This window comes from Botryllus schlosseri, chromosome 2, assembly GCF_051294905.1.
Source record: "Botryllus schlosseri isolate E-star chromosome 2, Bs_hap1, whole genome shotgun sequence".
Lineage (NCBI taxonomy): Eukaryota > Metazoa > Chordata > Ascidiacea > Stolidobranchia > Styelidae > Botryllus > Botryllus schlosseri.
In genome coordinates this window covers 30,303,161-30,317,022 of record NC_137237.1, presented here as the reverse complement: position 1 = coordinate 30,317,022, position 13,862 = coordinate 30,303,161, and positions in this window count along the sequence as shown.

Sequence of the window (13,862 nt, the reverse complement as noted above, 5' to 3'; positions counted from 1 at the left end):
CTGATTACTAAAAAGGGTCAGCTTGCCCAGACCTACCTGCTCAGTGCTCACTGCCTATTTTGGAAGCTGATAGCGTTCAACATCTTCGCGATCCCAAGAATAAACGCGAACGGCCCCCGGGTTTGGAACCACTGTCTTTGACTAAAGCATCCTAACGGCCTTAACCGATTCTAGGAAGACACCGTTCTCTTATAATTGCGATTACAATTAGACTTTTTTCAGTATATGATGGTCAGTTTCATTTATTTTTGGTTTCATTTTTACGAGGGTGGTGATCCCCATGTTGAAATTAACATATATTAGACTAAATCGCCCGCAGCTCAAATAAAAATTTCAAGTAGCATACATCTGATTAAAAATAATATTTTTTATGTTGATCTACGAAACAATTTTCAGCCTACTTAAAGCCTTCAAAATTCTGGGCATTCCAGGGTATTATAGAATTTCCTCCAGGACGCGATCGGAACAGTGAAATTCCGGACTTGTCCAGAAAATCCGGACGTTTGGCAACCCTAATGTAGTGTAGTAGTAGAAGTACATGTAATCTATGATCATAAAGTTCCGAAAGCCGGTCTACTGTCGACAGAAGGAACGCCTCTACGCGCTCGGAATATTTCATTGATGTTGTGTGTTGTTACTTTTCGTTTTTTTAATACCGAATATGTATTCGTTTTTTTAAACCGAATATGTATTCGTTTTGTGCCGTTACTATCGCACCATACTTTTAAATAGATGTTTGTCTTGGCATTATGACGTCACACGAACTAAATATATCCTCAATTTCGAATTTGATTCACCATATTATTGACGTTCGCTATACTGATGAGCAGGACCGTATCTGCCACATTCCAAACCCTCCAAATGGAGGGGGGTGGTGGGGCAAGCTCGGACGGGGGCCCAAAAGTGAATCGTGAATTAATATAAATTATAGAGCATTTTTCTTATAATTTATGCTACTTTTTCAAAACATTTTCGCGCTATGCGCGATTTAATGGTGTCAAATATCTTGTTTATCGGGTGCCCTTCCCCCAAGAAAAAAATGCGCATGATTTATAAAAATGAGCATTTAGACGTCGGTCGTTACTGAGGCTGGCAAAATCGAGTACCTGAGTGATTCGATTCTGAATCACGTATTACGCTTCGAGTATTCGAGTATCACTTATAATGACGTCACAGCAGATTGTTCTATGTCAAAGTTCAAACATGTACTTTTATGCCACCACAAAGAATGTAACGCCTGTTATCCGTCACCTTAAATATACTTACTTGGGTATTTTTACGACCATACCGATTTCATTGCACTTGTTGACAATGTTGTGGGATGATCATGACTTCGGAAATGTGTTAATTCCAGTAACGTTCGTAGCTTCGTACTATGTCTCGTATGCTGCAAGACGGCCAATCAAGGTTTCAAGGCTTCCTCACTGGAAAATAGTATCAAAACTATAATTCTCGTTCGTAAATTAACTTTCAGTTGCGAGGAGCGTTTAATTTCAGTACTTGAAAAAATCGTCTTTTGCTACTCGACTCGAATCATTGAAATTAATACTCGATTCAGATTCGAGTACTCGAATCATTGTGCCCAGCCCTAGTCGTTACCGCGTCACGACGCCCCAAAACATACTAAGTTTTAGTCCATGTAACATGCCACTCCGAGAAGTGTGCCAGAACGATCGGCAGCGAGAAAACCTTGGCCTAAAATGACTGCCCTTATGCTGACCGAAAACTTCGATATTGCATATATGGTGAATTGTCAATAGGTCCCTAAATGGCTGGCGCCGAATGTTCCTATCCTGGCAATCTGAACCCTGCAAGACAAATGCCATCCCGCAGAGATAAATGATTTGCCAGTACAGAAATACCTATTTGAAATCGTGTGCGTCTTCTAGTTTAGAATGTTTGGGCGATTTTATTATCTTTGACATTTAGAAGACAGGAGGTCACGAAATAACATCATGTACCGAAGTCATTATACCAACGGGTCCGCCGGATATGTTTAATTATTATTTACGGGCACTACATTTTTCATGACACCACACTCAGTTCTACCGGTAAACCTGATTACGTGATCAGGGACAGGATAAAATATTTATACCAATATATATGCAATTCCAGATCATTTTGACCGATTCAATCTTGAATTATAGGAATTATGCGCGATCAGTAATCGAATTGTGACTGTGGTGTTGATGATGCGTCGCGTCCAACGGCGTATGCCGGGGTGGCTGAGGCTTGAAATCGAAACTCCGTCGTTCTGAAATGCATATTCTATCTCCTATATGTATTAGCTCAATTGGATTCAGGAAATTGGCAACTGGCTGTTGCGTTTGCACCGAACAGTACGATGACACTTTCTAAGGTGACGCCTCTCAAACTAGTCTCTAAAAGGGAGAGGCAGAAGTCACACTGATTTGCGATAAATATTCATTTTGTTTTCATTTTGTTTTCAGGAACACTCTGTCGATGCATAGTTCATTTCGTGAACTAGTAGAAACTATACTCAACCGCCAGTCTGCTACATAAATTACAATTTGTATATTTAAATTGCAAAATGAAAGGAGCTCGGCGCTTGTCTGTTTATTAGAACAATGAAACATCAGATTATAAATAGATTTAGAAATTAGGTAACTATTTTTCGGCATGATGTAGTAATATAGTGTTCATGGTCTACTTTGGTTGTAACATATACGTCACAATGCCGTAAGCGTTGAATGAAACTGCGTTTCCAACTACCCTATAAGTCAGGGGTTGCCAACTCAAAACGGGTCGCGGACCACTCTTTCAAAATTCGTAGCGGCCGTGGGCCGCATGACTTCAATGTCGAGATAAAATAGGAAACGCGTAGTTTAACAGCCACGTTTTGATAACTCTACGTCAGTACAACGCTGTTCTCTCTAACATGGGCGACTGGCATAGTTACTGCAAAACAAATAATATTTTAAATACAAATAGCCTACAACAAAAAAATCATGATCATCACTTTCATTCTATTTTGAATTATGAGCTGCGCACGATACCCGTCAACACTCGACAGCAACTAAAGCAGATGTGGCCAACCTTTTTGTTATTCACGGCCGCAATTCGACTACTTACGTTGGCTACGGCTGCATTCTAGTGCATAGTCGTAATGAACTAAATGGAGGCCAAATACCCACGGCATACTGCCCATGTTCATTGCCGGTAAAATCCGGACTAATCCATTTACTGGTATCGGCTTACCATGCACACCAAAAACGTTAGCAGTCATGTTATGAATAAGCGCATGTACTCGCTGTCTAGTCGCGTGAAGCGCGAAAAAAATTTCATATTCCTGAGTGAATTTCGTCATAGTACAAGTATAGTTTCGCATATTACTATCAAAAATTTATCCTTTGTCAGTCAATGTGATCAAATTCACCGGTAGAGTTGATGCATGGGGTGTCTTCGAAAATTTAGGGAAGTTATTATTGCTGTGCTGCATCTTTGGCTGGGCCAATTGTTATTAGTCCTCTTTGTTGCATGATGTTATTTCTTGACATCCCATCAGGATTGTCAGTATAGTGGTGCGATATTGGATTCACCCAGACGTAGGCCTAAAAAAATAGCAGCACGAAATGTACGAAATGTACATTGAACGCTCTCGTATTTGAGATATCATTTCATGCTGGTGAAGATATATTTTGTGATGTGATTGTTGATAGACAATGTTCTTTTCAATTCTCAACTAGTTGCTGACGATTACCCCTGACGAGTGTCAGCCGAAAATATTCGGTTTCATGACAATATGTTTCAACTGAAATCAATTTCAGCATTACAAAATGCTTCACTAAGCGTTCTTCCGAAATTACAAAATCAGATTGCGGGTCGCAAAATACGACCTCGCGGGCCGCGTGTTGGTGACCCCTGCTGTAAGTCCTATAACACCAGGTATATATACAGGGTTGCCATCGACATGGACCCAAAAATAAGGACAGTCGAAAAATTAGATTGGCAATAAAAAGATTTTTTGTACATACTTTGTACTCATATCAGCCGTGGCATATCATTTTCCATACTTTTCGCTGAAAAAGGGTCTTGGGCCCCCCATAGGGTGATACACCAAACTCGCTCACCTCGTTGTGATTAGACGCGTCAACCATGATGGAAAAAGGCTCTACACCAAGTTCAGACAAAATCGTTTTTTGGGCGTATGGAGCAAGAACTCCAGTAACAATGCTTGTAGTCTTGGTCCTGGCCAAAGCAAACTTCTTTGTGATGTGGGAGTCGGGGAATATTTAATCAATTAATCAATGATACACTTTTTTGTTTCGTGGTATCAATATAAGTTGAAATAGCCGTCTTCCCTATGGCCTCCAGGTTAATGTCACAATTGCAGATATTGCAACACAGATAGGCCACCACAGGAAAACGATCAAAGTTCTGTAGTTGTTGAAAATAAGACAAAATAAGGACGCAAGTCGAAAAGAAGGACATTTAAAAGTAAGGACAGTTGAGTTTTCTAAGACGTGGCCCTTCAAAATAAGGATAAATCTTAGAAATAAGGACGGTATGGCAACCCTGTATATATATGTGTAAGCCAAGAACACTGTAAGCAAAATTCGACACCGCGCTTTAACGACGTTTGACGGTATCACAAAGGCTAACATATAGCAAAGTTTAATTTAGTTCAAAAGAATCCGAACTATCCATATTAAGACTTGGCGCTGGAAAACCATCAATTGAATCTGTCGTAATAATAATTGGGGTTAGGAAGGTTTACCGCTTCGCAAAATTTGTTTTGAAATTTTACCGGTCCGCAAACTCACAAAGGTTGAGAACCACTGCTGTACAGTGTGCATTAGATGTGTAGTTAAGCTTATATGTTTAATGTGGTAAAGATGTTTGTATTGTGCCTCAGCGAAGACTTGGGGTTCCCCAAGGCTTGCTTAGCGCAATGCAGTGGTTGTCGGTCTCTTTGACCTCGCGGCACCTTCTCTTCGCGGCAATGTAGCACTTCGAGTGCCCTGGCAGGCGAGTGCCTAGTGTTTCGTTGCATCACTGCAACACCAACGGGTTGTGTGTAAAAGTGTGCCGTTCGATAAATTATCATTTCAGGAATCACAATAGTGCAAAAATAAATTGACCTTAGATGTGAGAACTTCACGAACTCTAAAAAATCAACGATTACCCGGAGTGCAATATTTGGCAGGATGAGGACTTATCAAAGAACAAGGGTCATTAACCTACGTCATGTCACTGTTCAGTATTCAGCCCGAAGTTGTGATGGTGGTGACTAGAAAAAACATCAACACTTTCGGCCAGACCTCAGCATCACGGTCTAATTTCTCGGGTGATGAGCTTTCGTTTAGTTATCACTCGGGCAAATTTTTTGTTGCACTAAAATCGCGAGAAAGTTGTACTTAATTTCGACATAAATTGCAGTAAGCAGTTGCATTTATAATTTTTGTTGAATTAGTAGGGTATGAGTTACTCGAAAGGTTCTGTTGCACAACCTAGTTCCTGCAGAGCTGTCAAATTTGTTACTTCGCCATCACACGGACATTCTGGTAAAACCGCCAAAATTATATTTTCCCCGATACACAGCTAGAAAATTACGCAATGCAGGAATAATTTTCTCCAAAAGAGCCAAACAGCGTAGCGACAACGCCCTCCCCTTAAAACAAGTCAAATAATTCACCCCAAACTCCTAAGTCTGCCAATTTGTCCGAAGGCGTTGCAGAAAAACTCATTCTTGGCGACTTTAACAAAATCAATAGTCTGAACAAGTTGACCCAGTGAAATGTAGTTTTCGGCGGTCTCGCCTGGGCGTTCATGAAATGGGAAACTATCTCAACTTTAAACGACAGAATTAGTAAAGCAATCTATCTACATATTGTTCGGACATGGTCATGCTTGGTAGAGGTAGTAGAACTTCTTGCGCGCAAGCCAATGTGTCACAGATAATACAGTCAGATGCAGCTAACCCAATATGTAGCTCTTTGTTATGCAAATCAAAGAGAATGGAACCATACTAGAAATAGTTTAGAGCGTGTTTTTAAATCATTCCCTTACATTTTGACGCAATATTTGATAAAAGTTGCAGTGAAAATTGGTATGAAAAAGTTGCACTATAAAATCCCGCCAAACAGCTTAGGAAGCTGTTGGAAGCGGTAAAAAAAGTTGCAAAAGTTGCAAAACACTAGGGCAAGTTTAGATACTCAGAATCTAGGTAGAATGATGTTTTAAGCTGTTTGGAGGGATTTTATAGTGCAACTTTTTGGAACTTTTTTTTTTCAAACCAAATTTTACTGCAACTTTTATCGAATATTGCGTCAAAATTTAAAGGAGTGATTTACAAAATGCTATAAACTAGTTCTAGTATGGTTCTATTCTCTTTGATTTGGATAAAAAAAGAGCTATATGATGGGTTAGCTGCATCTCACTGTGTTATATATGACCCAATGGCTTGCAAGCAAAAAGTTCAGCTACCCCTGCCAAAGCACGACATTGTCCGAACAATATTTAAATAGATCTCTTTAGTAATTCTGTCGTTTAAATTTGGGATAGTTTCCCATTCCAGGGACGCCTAAGCCAGACTGCCAAAAATTACATTTTCACTGGGTCCCCATATTTAGGCTATTGATTTTGTTAAAGTCGCCAAGAATGATTTTTCAGCAACACCTTGGGTACAGTTTGCAGACGGGGTTTGGGGTGAGTTATTTGACTTGTTTTAGGGGGAGGGGGTTATCGCTACGCTGTTTGGCTTTTTTTGGTGAAATTACTCCTGCATTGCGTAATTTTCTTGCTGTGTACGGGAAAACATATAATTTCTGGCGGTCTCGCCAGAATGTCCGTGAAATGGAAAAGTGACAAATTTGAGAGCACTGCAGGAGCTAGGTTATACGAGAGAACCTTTCGAGTAGCCTATCTCACATCCTACTAATTCAACAAAAATTATGAATGCAACTTTTTACTGCAACTTTTGTCAAAATTAAATGCAACTTTCTGCCGATTTTAGTGCAACAAAAACTTGCCCTAGTTATCACCCTCTCGCATGCTACTATATGTGGGCGAGTTGGCTGTGCTCAAATCAAGGACTATTTCAATTTTTGCTGTACGATGACCTTGTTTACCACATTTTCTCTCGACACCCCTGAGCAGCCCAATTGACACGGCCGCGGCACCCCGATCGAGAACCACTGGTAGGATTCCACTGGTTAACGAAGGTTAATAATCACTAGGGATGGTGTGAACGCGAGGTTCATGTTCGCGTTCTGTGTGTGAACCTCGGAAATTTTGAGGTTCGCGTTCACAACAGAACCTTGGTAGGTTCTGCACTGTGAACCTTTTTCATATATTGCAATTTTCCCTTCATTATAGCATCTTTGGTTTAAATTTATTGCATTTCAACTGCGGGCCACTCTATGCATGGCGCTGGCAGCATAAGCAATCGACTATCGACTAAACGAGCATATGTACCTTGACAATCTGAGAAATTTTACTTCCGTTGTTGCAAAGCTTGCTCGAAATATACAGCTTTCCGTCTGTGAATATTTAGTGACTCTTTGCTGTGAGCTTAAACCTCAATCGCATAACATCAAGAGCGAAATACACTGCATGTAGTCAGCGAATGATGCTTATTAAACCAATCAATGAGATTGATATCGTTTTCTGATGTAAAAATCTAGCAGGCGTACGGGGTCAATCGTGATTTAATATGTAAACTGTATCATAAACACCAAATCCCAAATCCGTGCGATTGGGATGTTGCTACTGTTGTATAACTTGATAGTGTGGTTTTGTTTGTTTGTTTTGGGGTATTCATGGTGTTTGTCGACTACTATGGTCATTTACACCAGGCCGATATTCTTCTTATTTTCCGTATCTGTCGATTTATAGCACGGCCCACGGACGCGGATGAGGTGGCGAGGAGGAGCCTAGGTAAACCTCCAACACTTAGGTATCGGAATTCGGAAGTCGACCTCGGTCGGACTCGAACCCGAACCCATTGGCGTTGCATCCGCGGATTATACCACTGCGCTATTGATAGTGTGGCAATATCGGTAGCAAGTATAGAAACCCGTTTTACACTCTGCTCAATATCCATGTAGCAATACGCAGGCGCCGAATACATTGTTCGGTCTGGCCGAGACCGTTGAGGCGTAAGCTTATATTCCCTGGCAAGTCCTCGTCGAAATTGTTGGCAAAGCGACGGAAGATCTTGATTTTATGGAATTAATATATCATTTGATTGCCTCATTTGATACATTTGGCGACGTTTAAAACGTCAATATGTAGCCTACTTCAGCACTGTGCCATTATGTGGCCCGAGTCGTCGCTAGGTATCGTGTACACTGTACAGTACATATATTGTACAATACATATACATAATGTAGGCAATTACATAATTGAAATGAAGGGTTGAAATTAGCAATATGACGTCACGTGACGTCATGAGGTTCACGTTCGCGTTCACACAGAACCTTTCGAAAAGGTTCGCGTTCACACGAACCAGAACCTTTCAGAGGTTCACACCATCCCTAAATTAATCACTGACCTATAATAATCAATGAAACAAAAATACCAAATCCAAAATCACTTGAAAAATGCCAAATCCACAACGCCTTACCGCACGAAGCACGAGAACACTCTGCTAATGTTACACGACGACGCATTCCAACGACCAACGTGACTCAACATGTTACGGTAACCTTTGTCCTAATTCGAACACGATGAAGCAAATAACTGACGCATTTATATTATCGCCTACTCGAGATTCGTTAGAAGTTATGACATCTATCACAGCCATGCATCGATGTGGCATTTGTAGCAAGACCATTATTACGCATTGCTTAACCTGTCTAGTTGTCTGGGCCAATGACAGTGATTATAACCTTTATGGTAACCTACGGGCTACGGAACACTTACGCTAATCTACAAGCCTACAATCCACAAATTTTCGCGAGTCACAAAAACAGAAATTACCACAATATCTAACTACACACACTTTACTATGGATTACTGGTACAGAAAATGAACCGGGCATCGACACAGTATTAAAAGCAGAAAACCACTAAATGTCACACAAAACGAAAAACATGATAATGATTATTTATTGCAAATCAGTGTGGCTTCTGCTGTTTCCTTTCAGATTCCACTCCAGAAATACGAGGCTGCACCTTGGAATGTGTTATCGTATTGTTAGGCCGGAACGCAACAGCGTGATATCAATTGGTTAATTACTTTTGAGCTTATAAACATTTGAGACAGTATTGACATTTCAGAAGTAAGTGGTTCCGATTTCGCAATGCACACGATGTATCATAACAACAGTCACAAATCGACTGTCGACTGAAAACGTATTATGAAAACGTCTAGTCGAGAACAGTCCACTAATTTTGCATGACGACGAATTCTGCATGACTCGCCATATTTTGATGACCTTTGTTCCAATTCGAGTATGATCCAGCAAGTGACCGGCATATTTATATGGTCGCCTATTACAGGCAATCGAAAAGAGTTATGCCCTTGGGCGCATAGTAATTGTGACGTTGTATGTATCCGTTAGGTGTGTGGTGCCTGCTCGTGATGTATATAATATTGCCTCTCGGCCGTCTCTAAAACTATTTCGTCCGCTTGTCCTTCTATTTACTACTAAATGAACATTACGGAATTTGGTGTATAACATTCGGACAACCAGGACTTGCTATTCTGATTTACTATATCGACATCGCTGTGGAACTAAATAGCGACGGAATAATCTCCCCGTGGGAACGGGGCATTGCGATACATTTTCTACTAGCCTCTTCTAGTCCTCGTTGCCACTAAAGTAAAAGCAATGCCGTGAATTACTACTCGAGTGCAGTGAAATTAATTGGTTGAGTGATAAAATCTTTTGAAAATAATACCTCCATCAAAAATAGCTTGCTGGTTGCTGGACATACAAGACAAGCACATACAATTTGCACGATTCATTCCCATATTCCAATAATAGTAGCGTAGACGTTGTATTATGACGAGTCACCGACACACTAGTCCTAATATTTAGGTGGAGGCAAAGCCACCGGTACCATGTTTTCAATCAGAGGAATATCTACCAGACATGGGGTGATTACTTCATGATTGTAATCGATTGCGATTACGATCACTTCTGAATGACGCAATTACGATTACGATTACGATTACAGCAAAATCAGGAAGTAGTCGATTACGATTACGATTACATTGGAAAAGTAATCACGATTACTCACGATTACATTTATTTTGCATCTTAGAAGCTATGTTGGAAGACAATATATGGATTGCGCTGAAGAGGCCTAATGAGATAACAAACTTCCTTTAAAAGAGATGGTCAATTTCTTGTTACGTCATAATGTACCCATTGACCATTTTTATAGAGGTCAATTTATCGCGCCCAATGATTTGCATTCTTGCCAGGGTCATAATTGCCGCGCCCCAAATTTCCCAATAGGGTGGGGAGCGAGCTCGAAGGGGGCTCAAAAAGTGTTTCGTAAACCAACATAAGTTATAGAGTGTTTTCGAGAGATCTAATTAACTGGAAAATCCTCTCTAGATCAGTGATTCCCAACCGCGGCTCAGAGCTAGCCTACTTGCGGCCCCCATTGACGTTGGAAAATCCAACAAAAATATTATAAAATCAATTTAGAAGAAACAAAAAAATTGATATTCAAAAATTACACTAGCTTGGCTTGGAATCTGGAGTTCATAATTAAGGGTGGAGACCAATTTCTTTGCTGTCGAGTAGCGATTCTCTACTCTGCAACGATTTCGTTACTCAACTCACGTCAAAAAGTATGCTCACACTCAAATGCGTTTGGATCGTCACTCAAATTTAAGTCTGCTCATCATCAGACTTAATTAAGTGCAGGTGGTCCTACAACACGTTTTACAACGCTATCTGACCATCAAACCAATAGATCATTTGACTTGATTGTTAAGTTCAACGGCCGCATTGACGGAAAGAATGCTTTTTTGCCCATGATGAAAATGTTTTCAAGTCCTTTTGTAGTTAATGTGGCCACTGACCCTGGTAATTTACAACTTGAGTTGCTAGACATGCAGTCAGATATAAAGACATGACAATTTGTTTGTGCGTATCACGAAATTTATTTTTAGTCTGCTACGCTTGAGCCACTACAGTGTTGGATTATATAACAAACCGGAGGTCACGAATTAACAACATACACTAAAGTAATTATAACAAGATACCAGAGGTTATAATTATGAATTACGTGCCCCCAGCTCTACATGTAGGTAATTGTGTGGCGAGATAGCACAGTGGTATAATCCACGGCTGCAACGCCATTGGGTGCAGAATGCAGGAAATCGGTCTTGTGTAACTGACCGTTGTAGTCGACAAACACCAAGATTACAAACTCTACAGGGAAATCTAACCATCGCGGGCTGTGAAAGGATTAAAAATTAATAGTAATATAATGCAATTATTGACGAAATTGAGTCTTCAACTTGCGATTACCACCTAATGGGGGCCAAAGGCCGGGGGACGAATTGCTGTTTTTGTCCTGATTCCAGCTACAATCCATGCTAACATGATATATAAGCCTATGGCCATGGCGGCAGGTCCCAATGTTGAGTAAAGAATTGTGAAATAACGATTGGCGCCCTTTCAAGTAGACTCATATGAGAATAAGACGAAGGGAACATAAAATTCTGCCTCCAACTTAATACATATATTGTACGGCAAGCTGTCGTTACGAGAAACGGCAAAAACGGGTCGGTTCTGATATATATATCACCAGCTGTTGATTTTTACTGCTTCGTTATGGAAATCGTAATGATTTATTTGACGAGTACAAAATTTCAAATCTCTGTCCGGTGTACGTACGTACTAGATAGGCCTACTGCTCGCCAAGCAGCTACGGTCAAATTGCGTTTAACTAAGCATAAGCATAACCACTAACCAAGCATCAACTCATAAGTTACTATTTTAAACTATAGGCAGAGCGGAGATAAATTATACTGCTGCGAGGTAGTGGCGTGTGGAACGTGTTGATAACCTGATATACAGCACGGCGGGTGTTCTTACAGTGACACTAATGTACGACGTACGTACATCGAATATCTATTTACTGTGGACGTGGACACTTCTTACGCAATGACGCGCAAAGCTAATATGCTGCTTCTGACGTAATAATGAGCTATGGCGTTTGAAAATCAGACGTTTGCGCTCTCACGAGCCTGGTATAATATCTCTTCCTTGTTCACGAATGTTCAGTTTATGTCACAGTCCTTGCAAAAATAAAAAGTAATCGTTCTTTCACAGAGAAATCGGAACACATATACTATACACCTGATTTCCCGGAACATGTGCAACACGTCCCATTTCATGTTTCCCCATGAAAAAATCGATTTCTTTCATGTGAAGCACTCTAACTTGAATCCTTTTTTTCCTCATCAATTATTCTCTCGTATTAAATGCACTCCTGCTGATTCAGCATATATCTAATTACTGGGTTTAGATTTTGTCCGTTTGAATTCATTGTGCAGCCAAATTCCTCAAAGTTCAACACAATCACAACATCGGGATTTGGAGATTGTAGCAATTTCACCCCTTCAGTCTTCAGATACGCCGCATTCACGCTGATAACAATCTTCCGGCCTAGCATCTTTGTCGTCTTTGACTTGCTAGGATGAACAAACTTTCTGTTCATCCTTTTGATCTCCTCATTCATGAAAACTTTTGCGTTCAATTCAGTCGCCATGTGACATAGCATACCGTCACCTCCGTGCTCCTTGTAGGGGGGAGTCGACCCTTTCGTATGTCGGTGTGGCGCGGCCAGACCGTAGCTTGTGACTACAGCCCTATCGCAACTTATCAAGACGTCTTTTATTTCGGTCATTTCAAAATTTAATTTCAGTTTGCCTTGTACAATCGCATGGATGCTTTCCCATTGGTGGTATCCATTTGTCGAGTCTTGGCACTCTGCATGCCTGTAATGGTACATCAATGTTCGTTGCACCCTTTCTTGTTGAGATTCACACAAAATATGGGTTACTTCTTTCCTTTTCGGATTAGCAGCACGGGGATCGTCATCTCCTACCGCCATTTCTACCCAATATGATCTGGACAATCCATCAGACGTGAATACTTGCATTGTTCCGAGAGAAATGTAGACCTCCATAGCTGTTGTATTTTTCCTATCAGCCCAGCCATGTTCTTTTATGTGCTGCTGGTACTTCTCCGTTATTGGCTTCATCACGCATGACACCATATTTGCTGACCACACGGTTACAGCTTCTTGTAAATCCTTGGTATGGCTTCCCCCTTTCAAATTAGAGGGACCAGAGACAAATGGCTTAGTTGATGGGTATTCTAGTTCCCTGTCGCACTGGTACTTCATAGATTGGGGCGCGCTAAGATGGCATGGCAGATCTTCCCGCTCAGTCGCAAAAGGTTTATAGACCTCTGGCCATACGTTGTCGGCAATAATGGTATTTTCTGGCGTAGCTGAATCAAGGGGCTTATATGGCCATTTTGCTAGCTCTACTGATTGTGCGCACAGGAGCTCAACTTCAGTTTTTACCTCTGGACTGGTTCCCTCTTGTAAGACGTACGTGTTTACCGGACCGTTTACCTTTCTGTTTGGCTTATGCGGTAATCGGGGTTCTGGTGTTGGTGGGGAGAGGGCGAGGGTTTTTTCCGTCAGCGGGACTTCCCTACCTATTCGTGTTAACCTCTGATCTCGGCGCGTGCCCACGCCTAACGTCACGCCGCCGGAGCTTTGATCCGACGGGGGCCCTTGTTCTGGAGAGACTTGCATCCTAAAATCTCCAGACTCCTCTTTAGCCACATCCGGACTCATATCCGGATAATGAGTAGTAGCTGCGTTGGAACTATTATTGAGTGAAGTAGGCATGACGGC